The sequence below is a fragment of the Asparagus officinalis genome, chromosome 3 (genome assembly GCF_001876935.1).
Source record: "Asparagus officinalis chromosome 3, Aspof.V1, whole genome shotgun sequence".
Lineage (NCBI taxonomy): Eukaryota > Viridiplantae > Streptophyta > Magnoliopsida > Asparagales > Asparagaceae > Asparagus > Asparagus officinalis.
In genome coordinates this window covers 12,213,515-12,232,746 of record NC_033796.1, presented here as the reverse complement: position 1 = coordinate 12,232,746, position 19,232 = coordinate 12,213,515, and the positions used below count along the sequence as shown (strand labels likewise).

The 19,232-nt window shown below is 40.7% G+C and overlaps 1 pseudogene; it reads right to left on the bottom strand.

Annotated features, from left to right (window-relative positions):
• LOC109832088 lies at window positions 378–18,086 on the bottom strand (annotated as a pseudogene).

Sequence of the window (19,232 nt, the reverse complement as noted above, 5' to 3'; positions counted from 1 at the left end):
GGCTTATCTGCATTTTGTTTTTCTCAGAAGTTTTTAATGCAGCATTGACAGGAAAGATAGGCGTGTAACTAGACCAGACTTGGGCCATATAATTAATGTTTGATGCATTTTCCTTGGCAAACAATTGTAGATATGATCAGTGTCTTAATAGAGCTTTAATAAAGTGGCTAATAGAGATGATTAGTTACTAAATGACACATTATTGCAGCAACATCAATTGAAACCAAGTAATGACATGTCATCCTCTAAAGCAAACACAAATGCATGCACAGTGAAAGATAATTCGTAATTTCACAACATAAGTTACTAATCATTCACAAATACAGAAGACACGTAACAAATATGAATGTTAAGTTAAAATCTCAGTTATACCTTAATTAACGCTGTGAATATTGAGGAGCTTTGCGAGCCTTCTTAATTAAGACCAACTTTCTTTCTTTCAACCACACGAGAATCCCTAGTGAGAAGGCCTGCCTTCCTTAACGGGGCCCTGTGGTTCTTACTTACCTTGAGTAATGCTCGTGCAATGCCCAGGGAAATCGCCTGAGCCTGACCAGAAAGCCCACTTCCATGAGCTTTAACAAACACATTAAGTGCTCTCATAGCCTAATGTCATCAGTGGAGTCTTTATGTATTGAAGCCATAATGGATTTCCTTGCATATATTCATGTACATGGAAAAGGCAAATCTTTTGTAAGTTCTGTTGTGAGGGAAAAGTGGGAGACTGTTATTTGTAAGGGAGTTTGTTCTCTCTTTGCTCTGAATTTGGGGACAGAATGGAAAGAGAGGTTTTCTGAAGTTGTGCTGTAAAGTTAAGAAAGGGCAAATCGCGAACCACAAAACTAGGGACTTTTTCTTAAAAAGTACTGTATATAGAGAGTAAGAATATATTACAGAGTCTATAAGAATATACAAATTATTCATTATGTTGTATACGTTCTTAAAAAGTTAATGAAGATAAAAAATAATAGGTGGATTTGGATTTTCTAGCATATATATTTCATCATATAAATAATATATGATAACTAGGTTGTAGGAGGAAACGTTGTAAGCATAAAAAATTGCCTATAGGTTCCCGAACACAGCTCAAGATGAAGAGAAGACGAAAAATGTCATTATTTGATGAAGAGAAGACGAAGAATGTCATTATTTGAGTCAGAGAGGATCATTCGATGCCAAAAAGAAGCAAAGGAATGTACAAAAAGACAAAACGACGGAACGAAAAACGGCAAAACTGTCTCACAATCAGCGAGACAGTCTGAAGTGTCTCGAATCCTAAGACACAAAAATGTGTCTCGGGTGTCGAGACACCTCAGTGTGTCTCGGGTGCCGAGATACACCAGGTTGTCTCGCAAATGCTGAAGCCCCATGATGCGTTTTTTGATGATTTCCTCGGTTTTCGTGCGGTCCACTGACTCCATAACTGCCTTGGGAATATCCTTAAACACGGGAAAGTCGTTATAAACTAAAAATCCACCAGATCGATGGTTTGAGAGCAAAAACTCATGAATTTCATAGAGAGAGGCGGAGATCTTGGCAAACTTCATGCATAAATAGGAAGTTTTCGAAATATCTAAAGGCCTTCAGTTATTTTCTTGGTATTCAAACCTTGATTTGATATCTGGAAGAGTATTTATCTTATCTTGCTGAGATATCTACTTCTGTTCTTTTTTCCAAAATGAAATAAGAACATCAAACCTTCTTCACGATCAATCTGGATCTGTGAATCGGTGGTCCACACGCTAACGCACCCCCGACAGAGGTAAAGATCCCATGCAAGCAGCGATTGATAAACAATCTCTCCGTGTGTCTTGGAAATTCTCTTTTTGTTTCTCTTGTAAAGAGAAGTCTTATAAAAAGGCTCACTCTTGTTATTCCGTTGTAATGATAAATGATTGTAATTGATTCTGGAAAGAAATCGTATTCTGACACAAACATGATGGCGACCATAGTGGGAGTCAACGGTCTCGCTTCCGAGACCGGAGTATCGCAACCAATCAATATCCCGGTTGATTCTACGGTGGAGTACAAGTTCGATCAAGAGAAGTTCGAGGAGTACCTCTCATCCTTCTCCTTAAGATCTTCCTCGCCCCACAAGTGCAGAAAGATCTCTTCTTCAAAGAAGGTTCGCTAGTCTTCAACTATGATAAAGGCCCAGGGTGATGAGTCTCACCCAAACGTTGCTGAGGCTACCCCTCGCAACGCCTCTCCGGCATCTAACCACGTCGAAGTCTCTGCTAGCGACAACTCCTCCTTAGCCAAGGAGTTGTTAGATGAAAGCTCGACAACTCTGACGAAGTAGGATCGTCAGAGGCAGCGCCAACATCTCGCTCGTCAGCTTGCCAAAGCCTTGGAATAGGTTGACAGATTTTTCTATTACGCGGATCTGGAGCCAAGAAAGCGTCGAATGTTATAACCGCCTCAACGACAGAATACTGATGTTTCCTCCAAACCATCATCCGATGAATGAGTTCGTGTTAAAATGACTCGCTCAACTCTCGAGGAATGCATCCAGAAGCATTGCGCATATGCCGTATGCGCATGTGCTCTTGTGCAAAAGGCATAGGAAATACAGAAGAAAGAGGTGGACAAAGAACCACTAAAATCCTATAAAATCTGGATGCCAAAGTCCGGAACTGCACCGAAACCAAGTGTAAAGGTAGCAGGGTGTATCGTTCAAAGCCGAGACAGCCTAGGGTGTCTCAGCCAAGGCCAAGACACATCCTCCTATCTCGCCCAAACAATCAACTCCACGACACCTTCCTCGCCTTCGTCGACGTCTGCTCCTGGTCCATCTGCTATCGTACCTCTGGTAAAGCCTAAGGGAAGCCTGGACCTAACAAAATTCAAGATTATGATGGAAGATCGCCTTGGTCCTTTGCACGAAGACTAAGGCAAAGCTCCTGTTAAAGAACGCTTTGGTATAGTAAACAAAACCTAAGTAGTTCCTTAGATTGGGGGTCGTGCACATCCTCTCGTCAAGCCAAAGTCCTCCCTTCTTGGGAAAATTCCCATCACCGCCCGCTTAGGGGTTCGTATCGAAGCCCAAGAACCCGTTAATATTCCACACTCGTAAGGGTGTGGTTCTAAATGCATGACTCCCGAGAATGCCAGCAAGGCATCACATCTCCAGAAGAAAATGTACCCGTCAAAAGACAACGTTATGCCTAGGAAGTCACACCAACCTACGATAGGTTGCTTCGGTTATCACGCCGATGAGTTATACTATTAGGCTGGAGGTGTGAACAAATCCCGAAAGAGGACCCTCCGATAAGCAAACTCTTATTGTTCATGTGAGAGGCTTATCAGAGCAGTATTATCAGAGTGTAGCTGCTCTAAGGCCGCTCCACAGAGGGTCTCAGTATTCCAAAGGCTTTCCACCGAATCATCAAGACCCAAATCAAGACGCTTCCGTAAGAGAAGATCAACTGTCCAAGATGATGAACTCCTAAAAGTTACCATCAACATGGCTGATAAAGGTAAGTCAAAACGACACCCAAATGACTCCGATCCTGGTTCAGGATTGTCCTAGTGAATGTCTCCGACTTTAACTAAGATCCACTAGATGTAGAGATTACAGAAGAATGCACAAAGGGCTGTCTTCCGATGATGAACCTTTGGATGCTTGATCTACAATCACCTCCGACAATACAATATCCAGCATGGGGTGAGCTAGGGAGGCATTCACCATCACTCCTGACCAGTTGACTCAAATACTTCAAGAAGCTCTGGCTAAGCAACGAGAAGAAATCAGAGTTGAAATAAAAATGGAGATGGAGTTGACCATGGAGCAGATGAGGGAATTGTAAGCTCCATAACATCAACCTGAACCTAGTCAATAGGCTGAGTCCAGTCACCGTAATACCATATTGATTCAGGCTAATACTGAAGACAGCGATGCAGATGTGGATGAACATATTTTTGCTGACCTTCCTCCTAACAATAATAACGCTAGGGGTGGTCCAATTGACTCTTCTCAACATCACCCGAAGAAGGATATAGGCGAGGATAAGAAGATGAAAGACCTCGAGAGAAAAGTTAATGCTTTGATGTCTGCTCAAGAAGTAAAGAAGACCAGCATTCCATGCCCATATACGAGAGAGTAGGAGTTAATTCCGTATTCGGCAAAGTTCAATCTAATTAACTTCACATAGTTTGATAGGAGAGGCTCACCTACTCAGTACTTAATCTATTTCAAGTCTCATTTGGGCATAATCTCTAGACACAAACCCTTGATGGTCCGGTCATTCGTAGGCACCCTTCGCAAGGTTACCTTCGATTAATACCAACATCTCAAGAGCTGAGACGATATGGAAAGCTTATTCCTCAGCAACTTCTTCGACGACGACGCCAAAGTGTCGATAGGAACTCTGCTAGACAAGAAGCAAAAAAGGCGGAGAGTCAGTTGACTACTTCATTAAGCGCTTTCGAAACAAGGTGATGAACTACTAAGATCCGGTCATGGAGGAGTTCATCTTGCAGACTTCCCACAATAACCTTTCTCTGGATGTGCTAGAAGCTAAGGGAGTGGTGCCATCTAAAACCTAGAAGAAATTAAAGGTGCACGGAGAATAAGCCGAATGCTTCCTCAAAAGAAAGAAGGCCAAGAGAGGCCAATCGACGGAAAGTGTTCCAAAACAAAACTTTGTTCCTCGAGGTAGAGGAAAGGCACCTGTGACTACGGTCGATGCTCATAAAATATCACAACAACAGCCGCAATAGTAATCACCACAACAGCCATCATTCCAGTTGCATCACCAAGCACAGCAACCACAAAAGTAGTAGAGAACTTTAGAACCGAGGCTCCTAAAGGAATATTCCTTTAAGGAAGTCGAAGTTCTTTCCATCTTCAAGTATTTCTTAGACAACAACAAAATCAAGTTGCCGCAAATCATGGACTAGGAGGAAGCCAAAAGGACCACATATCTAAAATATTATGCATACCACAGACGGATCCATCATCTAACCAAGACGTGTTATGTCCTTAAAGACAAAATCCAAGCCTTGGTCGACACCGACATTATAACTACAAAGTAACCAAAGGAGAAGAAGGTGGGTGCAAACGCAGTGTCTATCAGCTTCGGCTTTGTCCCTCTATCGCGGTTTTAACCAGGGCATGTGTCAAAGTTGGTGATGAAGACTGTTAATGACGATCCTCATGGGCAATGCTAGAAGGGACTTGTGCCACATACAACCTCTAATGGTGAAATTATTTGGGTCCATCCAGATCTCCTCAAAGATGAACAATAGGTGGGATCTTCTTCCAAGAAGAAGTCCAAGAACAAGGGAAAATCTTGTTTCCCCGTCTCACCAATTCCGGAGAAAGATGACGAAGATATCCCAACTTTGTCACTTTCTGAAGACGAGCACGAAGCCTTCCCAGTCGACGGAGAATAGGCCTTCACCACCAGGAGTGGAAATGAGTACCAGTATAAATACCCTGAGGCTTTTGACCAGAATGCCAAAACTTTGGCTGAGCTGGGGGTGGTTTCAACTCCCCCTAAACCGACTGACAAGCCCCAACAGCAACCAACTACTAAAGGGAACCTCCTACTGAGGATAAGGTGGTCCAGGTCAACATGGGCAACAAACCAAATCCGAAGCCCATATTCATCAGTGACAGTCTACCGCCAGAAGAGAGTGAGGAGTTGATTTTCCTCATCAGGAAATACATAGATGTCCTTGTGTGGAACTATGAAGACATGCTAGAACTCGACCCAAATGTTGCAATGCACCGTCTTAACATCAAACCGGATGTCAAACCATTCAAACAACAACAAAGACGGTTTCGTTCGTAGATTATGGAGACAATTGAAGCTGAAGTTAAAAAGCTAATTGACTCAGACTTCATTAGAGAGGAACAACATCCCGATTGGTTAGCAAATATTGTCCCAGTCCTTAAAAAGAATAGAAAAATCAGAATCTGTATCAACTTCAGAGATCTGAACACTGTTAGCCCAAAGGATGATTTTCCTCTTCCCATCACAAACGTCATCATCGACAACACCTGCAGATTTGAGAGAATGTCTTTCATGGATGGATTCTTGGGTTACAATCAAATCAAGATGTTCACGGACGATGAGAAGCACACCTTATTCAAAACACCGTTTGACATCTTCTGCTACATGGTTATGCCATTTGGCTTGAAGAACACGGGTGCTACCTACCAACAAGCCATGACGAAGATTTTTCAAGAGCACATCCGGAAAACCGTTGAGTGCTATGTTGATGACTTGGTCGTGAAGAGCTACATCAAAAATGACCATATCAAAGACTTGAGAACCCTACCAAGTCTTTCCTGGGAATATCCAGTGGCAAATTCATCAGATTCATCATCACCACAAAGGGTATCCACATCGATCTCGATAAAGTAAAAGCGATCCATGAGTTGCAACCTCCGAGAAATCTCAAAGAACTCAGAGGATTAAAAGGGTGATTGGCTTACATCCGTCGGTTCATCTTAAACCGATCCGGAAAATACCAACCATTCTCTAAGCTTACAAAGAAAGGCGTGTCATTTATCTAGGATGATGCTTGTTAGAAAGCATTTGAGGATATCAAAGTATATCTGTCATATCCTCCTATTCTCGTTGCACTAAAGTCGGGGAAATTGTTCCTAATTTATGTCAAGGTGACGAATCACTCGTTGAGTGGTCTACTTGCACAAGATGATGACAATGGTTACGAGCAGACAATATATTACCTGAGTCAAACATTGGTAGGAGCTAAATCTCGATATCTGATGATCGAGAAGGAGCGGCTCACCTTGTTGTTCGCAATTCAAAAGATGCAACACTACCTAGTTGGATAGACGATATATGTCATTTCAAACATCAATCCGATTCGAGTGTCCATGACACAACCAGCTTCCATGAATTGACGGCTAGTGAGATGGGCCCTACTTCTATCCTAGTACGACCTTCACTTCAAACAATAGAAGTTGGTCAAAGGACAAGTAATTTGTAATCTTCTAGCAGTTAATCCTATGAAAGATATAGCCAAATTATATGAAGCTCTGTTGGATGAAACCCACGAAGTCAACACTACCTCTCATCAATAGGTGTGGCAATTGTACTTCAACGGTGCTTCCCGGACAACTAATGTGTCAAGCGCTCCAGGATGTTCCAAAATCTCTTCAAGAGTTGGAGTCGTCTTATTTTCCCAAGAGAAACACGTGATGCTTCGAGCCTATTCACTGATCGAGCCATGTTCTAACAACGTGGCCGAATACAACGTACTGCTCATTCAACTCAGTTTTGCCAAAGAGTTGGGGGTCGAGTATCTTAAAGCTTTTGGTGATTCTCAACTGATAATCAACCAAGTTTGAGGAGAATACGAAGTTAGGAACCTAGACCTGGTCCCGTACCACAAGGCGGCCATTGAGATGGCAGACTTATTTGAAGAATTCTTCATCGAGTATATCCTATGCCTCTAGAATGCTTAGCAGATGCACTGGAAGCATTAGTAATATCTCTGGCATAGCCTCATAAGACAGAATAGTTGATCACTGTGAGAACTCACCAACTCTTCATACCAGACTGCGCCTTACACATCAAAGAGGTGCACGCGACCAGAGTCAGATTCAAACCTCGAGATTGTTGTTTCCCCATTATTAATTATGTCTTGTATGGTATATTACCGAAAGGCATAAAAGAAAGAGAATTGGTTCGACGAAGAGCACCGATATTCTACTACAATGTAATGACTCAGACGCTTTATCATCATGCATATGATGGCTTGCTACTCCGATGTCTTTTGACCAAAGAAGCAGAGGAGGCTCTCAAAGAAGCACGTGATGGAACCTGTGGTGCACACTAACCTAGTCCTAAACTATGTGGTTGTCTCAGAAGAATAGGATATTATTATCCAACTATGGTCAAAAAACGCAGTCGCGTATGCCCACATGCCACACATGTCAGATACATGCCAATTACATGCATTAACCTTCAGAGCACCTGCACCCTTCGGCCACATCATGACAATTAGAGACATAGGGAATGGATGTTGTCGGTCCAATTTTCCCTCCATCAGCCAAAGACGGCCGCTTTATTTTGGCAATCACCGACTACTTCTCCAAGTGGGCCGAGACAATTCCACTTAAAGAAGTAAAGGCGATCGACGTTGTTAGGTTCATCAAACACTTTATTATCTACCGATACGGTGCTCTAAGGCAAATCAGTGCATGACAACGACACATTCATAAAATTCTATGGAAAGTTCAGAATCCAAGACGTCTCGTAAACAGCCTACAATCCCACTGCAAACAGCTTAGCTTAATCTTTCAACAAGACCATCATCAAAATCTTATCGAAGCTCGTAAGAACCAATAAACGAGATTGAGATGACAAACTTGGTGAAGCTCTCTGGGCCTATCGTACCACAGTCCGCACACCCACCGGAGCAACTCCGTATTCTCTAGTATATAGATACGAGTCTGTCCTCCCATTGGAGATCCAAATTCCATCCATTCGCATTGCTGTCACAACAGGGATGATAATAGAGGAACAACATCAGAAACGTCTCGCAGAATTCGAGATGTTAAATGAGAATTCCTAGAAGCTCAACAATAAATTGAGTTTTACCAAGCTAGAATCTCCAGGGCCTTTGACAAGAAAGTTCGACAATGGAGCTTTAAGGAAGGAGACTTGGTTTTTGTTGTCCGGCGACCAATGATACTCAATTCTAAGAAGAAAGATAAATTTCAACCTAAATGGTATGGACCATTTGTAGTAGAGGCAGTCTACTCAAATGATGCATATCGCCTGATCACCCAACATGGTAACAAAATCATGATGCTAATAAATGGAAAGTTCCTGAAGAATTACTATATCTAGTACATTCAGGATAACCTATTCGACACATGCAACGTAAGTTGTTATATAGTGTTACCCCTAATGGGAAGTTCCTAGAGAATACTACACATGGTATTCTTAAGGATAACCCAAGATCAAAAGATTATTTCAGATGAAAACCAACCATCTAAATAATTCATTCTTAATCATTATGAAAATAATTAAGATTCCCCCACTGTGGTTATTTAATCATTACTAAGGTGATTAAAACTCTCCCACTGTGACCCTAAATTCCTTCAAGGATGAAGCACATCCTATCTGCTTCAACCCACTAGGGACAAGTTGCCAAAACCCTTCTTGGTCATCGGCATCTTATTGATAACTGAGATTTTCTTGTGAAGTGAAAGATAACAAAATATCTTCTTTCCTTCATCTATAATCCTAGTTACATTCAATCGCCAGTATCAATTTCCTCAACCCTCCCACTATGACTCATTGAGCACTCTTTCGTTGAGATGAGATTCAATGACTTCATCTGGTTAATCTTCCCTCACGAAAGTCCTACCGTGTAATTATGGAGTGCTCGATGATTCACGGTCCTCTACCAAAAAATCCCTCACTGATCAAATCAATTGACGATGGGTCCACCAAACCAGAATCGTCAACCACAAAAGAAAGCGAGAGATAAGAAAACATCTTCTTTCCACCTTTTATGGTTAAATCCACTCAAACCCCCACTGTGTCGAGGCCTTTAACACTCCCACTGTTGAAGTCCTGACATGGTACTTGAAATTTCAACTTGCCGATCCATGGAGATTATCAAACCCCATTCGTGTTAATTTCTCACAACTTGACACCAAAAGTTTCCACTATATTGACAAAGTAATTAGTGCAAATCAACACTTCCACTATTATTTGTACTACCCTACTCCCATTTGTTCAAACCTTTCGACAGTTAGTGCCAAACCAAAATCCCCTCTCGATTTGTTCCACGAACGAGAGGTCCACTCAAATCGAGTGATCAAACCTCTACAATTAGGGTTGTCTTAAACTTCCATTTGGTCAAACCTTCTGACAATTAGGGTCAAAACCAAAATCCTCTCTTGATTCATTCCACGAATGAGAGGTCCACTTAAATTGAGCGAATAAACATTCCTACAGTTAGGGTCGTCTCAAACTTCTATTTGGTCAAACCTTTTAACAGTTAGGGCCAAAACCAAAATCTCATCTCGATTCATTTCATGAACGAGAGGTCGCTTCAAATCAAGCAATCAAACATTCCTACTGTTAGGGTCATCTCAAACTTTCCCTTGGTCAAACCTTTTTACAGTTAGGGCCAAAACTAAAATTCCCTCTCGATAAACGAGAGGTCCACCTTCAGATTAGGTAATCAAACCTTCTGATAGTTAGAGTTATCTGGATCTCTTTGATTCTTGGAGTGGAGATCCAACTCTTAGTTTCCTTTACAAGATTCTCGGATTGGAGATCCTACTCTGAGTCTCTTTTGAAGAGAAAGATAAGAAAATACATTTTTCCTCTTCAACACCGGGTTCGTCTTTGTCCCAAGAGTCAACAAAACACAGAGTTCGTCTTTGCCCTAAGAGAAGACAAAACACAGGATTTGTCTTTTCCTTAAGAGAAGATAGAACACAGGGTTCATCTTTGCCCCAAGAGAAGACAAAACATAGGGTTCGTCTTTGTCCTAAGAGAAGACACAATTTTCTCAGCACCAAAATTCATGCCTTTTCATGTATGGGGGACGTTATCTCGATCTCTTATTAGAGATAAGTCTACGTCTCACACATGTTGCCTGGTGGTACATTCCCGTGAAAATGACGAAACCTACGTATTCAATATCGTAGCCAGTTGTTATTATCGACTTAATAATGACAAAATTCATGCCTTTCCTGCATGGGGACTTTATCTTGATCTCTTATTAGAGATAAGACTACACCTAACACGCGTTGTTAGGTAGTCTATTCCCGTGAGAAATAACAAAGTCTATATATTCAGTATTGTAGCAATAAGTCTAAGAGAATTCATTCTTTTAGCACAACCTTACATGTGGAACAGACTTAGACAATTCATATGCTAGCCCGATTCAAATGGTAGTCGGTAAAGTCTTATCAAATCCGTTGATGACTGTGGGTTTGTCAAAAATCCTATGAGTATTATGGTTGATTATTCCAAACTGAATAAGAAATCATAATAAAAATGCATTGAACAAAAATTTCATTTTATTAATAAATCAAAAAGGAAAGATACAAGAGATAGTGTGATCAATCTACAAGGAGCTTATGGCTACAAATTTGTTGCTCTAATCTAGAGAGCTCTTCTGCATAAGCCTGCTCAAGCTCGGTCTTCAAATAAGCCCTTATAGAATCATCGGTAGTGGCCAATACCTTTGTTGCCTCTTTCTCCATCTTGGCTAGTTTTTCTCTCGAGAGCTCTAATTTCTTGAACACTTGGACTCGAGCATGCTCCGCATGGACCATCACCATTTCTAGGACGACTTGAGCATCCTTCACTGCCTTAAGCTCCTATTGAAGTCGGACTATTTCTGCACGACCTGACTCGAGAGATGAATGCAAGTCGCGAAGGGTTGTTAGCCTATTGACAAAAAGTATTTTCGTTTGTCTTATGCAACCCCGTTGTGCTTGAAGCTTAAGTACGGTGGATGATCGGGTATTGCGTCATGCCTTCAGCCAGGATTCCATATGAGGGGTCACATATGAGGAAGCACATGTAGCCTGAAACTCTCTTAACTTTCGAAACTTGTGCTCCAAACGGCCAAAATCCACAACAATAGAATCTACCAGATCTGGATATCCTTCTTCTCTAATGCTCATCATCTAACAATCAAGAGAACATTTGAATTGGTTGAAGGAAAACCCTTGGTGAAGGAGCTTGTGAATCATTTCACTCATGAAGGAAAAGAAGTGATGGAGTTCTATGCAAAGTATAGCCCATTTTGGGTCGTTATCTGATATCAAGGCCTTGATGGAATTATATAGAGATGATGAAAGCTCTGCAAGGAAAGGATGAGAAATAAATACTCCAAAAAAGATGTTGACGATTTTAAGGTGATCACGGGATAGAACTTACCAACGCCAACGGAGGGTCCTTTGGGTTAACACTCTATGCTTGGTCCCGCTGACCCAACCTCGTGAACTGCTAGAATTGGTGTAGATAAAATAGTTATGGATGTACCAGCCTCACCAGTTGGTTTTGTGACTGGAACAACGAGACTAGCCTCAATTTATGCTATGGCTTCTGTAATCATCGGATCTGAAAAGATGCTAACTTCAGGCTAAGAGGTGCATGGTTGAGCTTCAATAACAACTCTCTCCAAACCCAAAATACTTAAGTCCTTAGGCTAGTCCACATCCAATGAAATTATAGCCGCATCAGCTCCAGTGGCTGGTCCTATAACTAAAACTCCCCTGTGGTTAATTAAGAGTTAACAAATGAATAACAAGATGTCAGGATGAGATCCATACCTATAGATGAACCAGCCTCAACAGTTGCTCCCGCAGCCTCATGATGGGCTTGCTCTGATAACATATCGGAGAGCAACCTATGATCAACTTTGGAAAAGCTCGTCGTTGAATCAAACACATGTTTGTCAAACTCCCTGATGTTGGCATTGTGAAAGGCTTCCTCCTTAGCTAATCCCTCCATCACAACATCTACAGAAGAGTTAAATGTTAAGCACAAGAAGGGAAAGCCAGAATTCATGATAAGTGGAAATCAGATTTACCTTCGGTAGCTGTAGCAGGTTCCGCAACCTCGACACTTGGGCCTACCTCCTTCAATTTCTCTAAAAGAGCATGAAGCGTAGAAATGATTAAAGGAGGCACAGACTCTAAATCATTCAATTCTCTTAACCACCACTTGAATGGGGTATGATCTGTGTTAGATATACCTAGGCTAAAGGTTCTTGCGGTGGTTTCAGCAACTGGGTTGGGTAGAACTCCAGCATCCACACCAGCTTCAGTGCTCATGGGCTCTTCATCCATGGCCTCGCGCATCTGTTGCGTGAAGAGTGAGCTTTCAGAGTGGTTCAAAACGAGAGAAGGAGGATCGTATGGAACTTCACCCTCCTCAAGACCCCCTACAAACTGATAACGAGGGATATACAATCAGCAAACTGGTGAATTGAAGCATGAAAAGTGATACAAAATGAAAACATTACCTTCTCCCTCAACAGGGGCATTGCTAACCAGATCCTCTTCAGACACAGGAAGCGAGGTGCGAGTCTGATGCACGAGCTTCTTGCACTTCACTGTCGGGCCTCCTCAGAAGTAACACCTCGCTCCTGTCAGAAGTTCGTACGTTGTTTGCACGAGACCAACTTCAGCAGATTCCCTTTCTTCTTCTTCTTCTACAGCTCCACCTAGAAGGTCAACCGTCATTTTGTTAGGGTAAGTTAACAAGACATTTGCTTCGGCTTCTTTGGAGTAGTTGGGGACTTAGGGAAATCGGATTGGTGAGTCCGACAAGAAATTGGCATAGTCATAACCCATCCTGAGAATAAAGAGGCCGGTAAACCTTTCTCGATTTCCTCTTCGTCGCCCTCTACTCCTATGCCTTCACCTCCAGCTGCACCCTCTTTGGAAGTCTCCTCCTCTTCACTTAGGAGAATCTCCTCTTCCTCCTCGATCATCTGCTTTCCTTTGCTAGATGGTCCAGTAGGCTCTTTCTCCTTCCTCCTCGAGAGAACAACCTCTAAAACTATATCAAACACCTATTTAGCCACCACCTCTGCCTCCAACTCTGAGATATCTCTCTTTCTTGCGGATGTGTTGGTGGCGATCAACCACTTGTAGCAGAGGAAGGTCAGTTGTCGTCGAGTCTCTATAGCGGGAAGGCTAAATCTGGCAACGGTATAGCCCGCAATGCTCCAGAACCATACACGAGCCTCGTCAATAAGGCCTCCATGAACCTTCAGAGCTTTGTTCAGATTCCTGATATATAGTTGGTCATAACCAAACTGATGGGTGAATCGGCAGGGAAAGTAGGGCTCGAGTTCAGATTCCCGATATACAGTTGGTCGTAACCAAACTGACGGGTGAATCGGCAGGGAAAGTAGGGCTCGATCTTGCAGTTGTTCTTCACATGGAAGAGAAGGTAGCCAGGTCATATGTTCCTCAGCCACCAGAAGCAACCCATATCGAGAACAGTTCGACTCGTCCTTAGCTCTTCATCATCAGCTAACAGCTCGTCATGCTAGAGAATTCAAGAAAACACTTGAAGAATTCCCAGCATTTCTAAACCTAGACATTCAAGTCAAGTTCAAGTTCAAGCTTCATTCCCAATCAAGACGAGCTTAATGAAGATCAATTGTCTTGGGTATATTATTTTAGGTTTATACTTTGTGTGCTTATGCTTTACGCTCAAATGGTGCACGTACACGTTTTTTTTTTTTGATTTATTGACTATTATACATCCATTTGAGATAATAATGTGTTTTCAGATTATTGACTTAATATAATTGGTTTACATCTTTTATAAAGTCTATTAATCCATTTAAAAGAAGTTCCAAACTTGTTTGAACTCGTTTTGTCAAAATCAAGTTTTAATAAGTTCATGTCCGTGCATGTTTTTGCAAAACATATAAGTTTTCACAATTGGGAAATGCAATTTAAAGAATTTCTTCATTTACATATTTATCTTCATATATACAAACATTTTCCCAATTTTTACTAATTTTGGAGTTGTTTTATTATTTTCAATTGAATTTAAAAAATAAGTTTTCAACAGCTTTTTAGAAACTATAACATCAATGTTCAAATAATTATTTCTCACAAATAGGAGGTGATATTTAAGAAATTATTTCTCTAACATGTTTAGAAACTTCACTCAAAATTTAATGATTTTTGGAGTTGATTTACTATTTTTGATTTATTTACAGAGCCAGATACGCAGATTTTCAGGTTTGTGCACGTCCTGTGAACAGTGTCGGTCGACCGGTGCACTTTTCACGATCGACCGTCAATGTTACCGTTGTACAGTAATGGTAACTTGCTTGTTTTTTAGTGTGTTTTTGGGGTTTTCTTGGGTTGTTTCTTCTACCCTATATATTACCCATTGCATTTATCATTCCAAACTACCTAAGAGAGTTTCTAAACAAGTTTTTAAGTGTGGTTTAAGTTTGTTTAAGTGTTTGTTTACAAAATTAGTTTTGTGAAGATTGTTTCACAAGAAGAAGAGATCAACTTGGGTTTGAGCTTTCAATTTCACATCTCCATCTCTCTTGTCTTAGAGAAGACAAGAAGAAGAGATCAACTTGGGTTTGAGCTTTCAATTTCACATCTCCATCTCTCTTGTCTTAGAGAAGTTTTCCTTAAACTCAATTGAGCTTTCAATTTCACATCTCCATCTCTCTTGTCTTAGAGAAGTTTTCCTTAAACTCAATCTCTAGGAATTTATTGCTTTGATTATAATTTCCATAAGCTAGATTTTAATTGAGTTTAGACTTGTTTTGAATATATCTCTTTGTTCACCATAACCATTGAGCTTATTGTATTTACATGCATAGTATAATTTGGGGTTGTGGGTTTGTGACATTGAGAGTGAGCTTTCGTTGTGTTCTCATCCATAGTAGAGAACAATCATTTATTGTATTGAGCTTGTATTTGTGAGGTCGTATTATATTATACAAATACACCAAGAGGAGGGTAGAGGTGAGAGATGTGGTCTGTCCTAAGTGGAGTGGGGTCGGTGATAATTCCTAGAGGGTAGGTCATAATTCCGAGCACTTGAGGGAGACACATGAGAGGCCAATACTTAAGGTGGGATTTGTGTAGTTACATTGTGAGTGATTGTGAATGTTGATCGGTGAGCGTTGAAAACCGATATTATGTGGTGTAAACATTATTCGGGTGAGCGTCGAAAACCCGGTTGTGATAGTGGATTTCTCCCCGGGAGTGGGGAACGGAGACGTAGGATGGAAGGTCCGAACTCCGTGATCATTTGATTATGTTTGAGTTTGCTTTGGCGTCCATTTATATTTGTGCTCATTGCTTATGTCGCCATTGTCTCATTATTTACTTTGTCCATTATATTGTCTATGTTTATATTACCTTTGTTTAGTTTAATATCCTTTCACATATCTTGCTTGTATCATATTTGGTAGGATATTTGTTAATTAGTTTTTATTTGGTATTAAATCGGATTAGATTAGCAGAAACCCTATTCATCCCCCTCTAGGGTTCTTTCCCATTGGCATTGGGGTCTAACAGGTCTGACGAAGCTTGCGTAAGAGCGATGAGACTTAACAAATAGCCAAGCCTCATCTTGAAGAATCGAAGCTCGCCCAAAAATGACTAACTTCAAACCACGAAGTTCACCCCAAAGCATCGAAGCTCGCCAAGAGGCCAAGCTCACCAAGGAACCAAGCTCATCATAGCCAAGAGAGCTTAAAGTATTCCAGACCCATGCAACCCAATTTGGATTCGAAAACTTTGAAGGCGGTCTTGTAGGCACTAAAAAATGCCAAGAAATAAAGTAGGGTCAAACCTCACTACAAACATGAAAAGGGTCCTCACAATAACAAACCTCATCTCAGCCAACAAAGCTCGTCATTGAAGATGAAGCTCATCATTAAAGATGAAGTTCGTCATTCAAGACGAGGCTCATCATTGGAGACGATGTTCGAAGCCCATCATTGGGGACAAAAATCCTCTAGGAAATGATACCCATTCAGGATACAAAGTTCATCTGTAGACGAACCTCTCCAAGCAGCGCCTCATCCCTCAGAAGACGAACTACGTCATTTGAGACGAAGCTCACCCAGAAATGAAGTTCAACATTTGAAATGAGGCTTACCCAAAAATAAAGTTTGTTATTTGAAAACGAAGTTCTCCTAGAGACAAGGCTCTTAATGCCTTATCCTCTAGTAGACGAAGCTCCTTTAGAAAGCGAAGCTCATCAGTGAAGACAATGCTTTTGCTGAAGATGAAGCTCGTCAAAAGAAATCCATGAGGTTTGCTACGTAGATTGACTCAACCATCAAAAGATGAAGTTCATCATATAGCGAAGCTCACCTTGTCCGACGAAGCTCGCCACGTAGCGTGACTCGTCTTATTAAGTGAACCTTGATGCTAGGAGGCTAACAACTATGAAGACCCACTCAGCCCACGTGGGCTAAATTTAAGGAGTCATTTATGCTCCTTAATCCCATGATCAGTGTGTCAGTTACGCTCTAAAGGCCTATAAATAGTCTTGGGCGGCTATGAAGAAGGCAGTTAATAGAGCTTAAAACTTTGGGCGAGCTAGAACTCAAACTTAGAGAGCACTCAAAGAGCACTTAGACGCATGCATGTCAAGAGCTTCAGCCACCAGCGGCGGCTCAAGCACTCAAAATAGGCTATTTTCTCCTTGAATCGAAGTAATCTTACTCCGATTGTCAACAAGAAGTAAGCTTGACACGAGTATCGAGCGGGGCATCTCATCCCCACACAAAACCCGTGTTAAAGAAAGAAGAAGTCAAATCAACATTCTTCTCTTCTGTACTTGAAGAAGAGCAATTGTAAAAACATTCTTACCAAGCGATAGAATCTCTCCTCATAACTAAAATAGTTAAGAGAACCAGTCATTTCGTCTTTTTTGGGACCCAACAATTACTTCAGCACTTGTCAATATAAATGTATTAGAAATGCTTGCAATTAAATGCGACCCGAGCAAGTATTATATAGGTCTACATGAATCTTTTTGACAAGAAACTCAATTTTTTTGTGGGTAAACCTAAATCAAACAAAAAAAAACTTTTTTAATCAAATAAAGAGTAACCAGCTGCAACTCTTCTCTTCTAAAATTAGGACGTTTACAATTCAACATATAGAGACAAATTAATTCAAGGCATAACCACTTTCACAAAAAAAATAAACCTAATTTCCCCCAAAAAACAAGGAGAACAAAATCAAACCTTGGCATCACGATAGTTGATAATGAACTTCCCACTCCCCTCATGAACCATGACACGAGCAATAGTGCATTTCCTTTCCTAGTCCTAATCAATGTCTGAGCAACGAATCTCCCAGGTAACCTCACCTTCACGAACTTCTCCAGGCTCAGACCCTCAATTTATGTCGCGGACCTTGTCCCTCCGCCTACCACAGTGGAGTCGACAGTGGAGGAGGCAGAGGCGACGATGGAGGTGGAATATCTCTTTCGTAATTTTGGAGAGGTTTTGAAGAGTTGAAGATAGACGGGGGTTTTGTTAGGGGAGACGTGAGAGGAGAAGGAGAGAGAGGAGAGGGAGGAGGTGAGCGAGGAGAGGAGGAGCGCCATTTTTTGAAGGGGGTTTGTGTGTGTTTCTCTTCTCACGTCTAGGAAAATTTTAAATTTGGTGCAAATTTTCAAAAACTAGGGCAACTGTAGATAGTCTCTATGTTTTATTTTTCTTTGCATGGGTCCCACCTTCCTAGATAGAAATTTGTCTAGGAAGTATACTAGATGGGAATTTCCATCTAGGAAGGTGGGACCCACGTTTTTGAAGAAAATAGTTAAAAAATTTTCATCTAAAATACTTTATGTAGATGATTTTCCATCTAGAATGATTCATCCTAGATGGAATATCGTAAACGGATGTTTTCCATCAATATTGTCATCATCTTAGATAAAAAAATTTTGTCTAGGATAATCCGTCTAGGATACTATATTTTTTACTAGTGGTTCTCTTTAGCTAGTCATCAAGTTTAGTCGATACTTCTTGTGAGAAATGATCTGTTAATTTATCTTCATTTAGAGGAGACTGCATTATCTTTCGAAATATTAGAGTTCATCAATCAACAAAAAACCCATCGTATTAGTTGGACTATCAATGGAGTATAAGATCGATACTCCATCGGCACACAAAAAGAACCCCCAGGAAATATAAATTTTTTTTAGTTTTGATTTTACTTTTTTTATTATAAGTTGTGTTAATTGCAATATAAAATACCCGAAACAAGTGGAAGTGGGAACAAAACTAGGGCTTGTTTGAGAAGCTCATGTTGATTGATTTGTTCAACATACACATCTTCTTGGAGTTGTTTGTAAAGTCTGATTTACAAAGAATATATATCATGGGTATCACAAATTGGACACTACATATTAGCACACTAATTATTAAGGTTCTACGACCTACATCCCTCTTGTAATAGCCCTATTGACAGGTTGAAAACCATGCTTAACTGGTGTACTGTTGTAGGAAGAAAATTTTAATCTATGTTTATACAAGATTGTTTTTTATATTTTTGGTTCTGTAGATAAAATTTTTATGCTATAAATATGTATACAACTGCATATTGTTTCTTGTATGCAGAAGAAAGAAAAAAAATTAGAAATTGTAGGGTGATGAGATTAAGATTTGAGAGATTGTTTATAATCCTTCAATGATTTGTCGTATAATCTTTGTATGTTTGTACTTCGTGTTGGTGGAAAATGCTTATGACC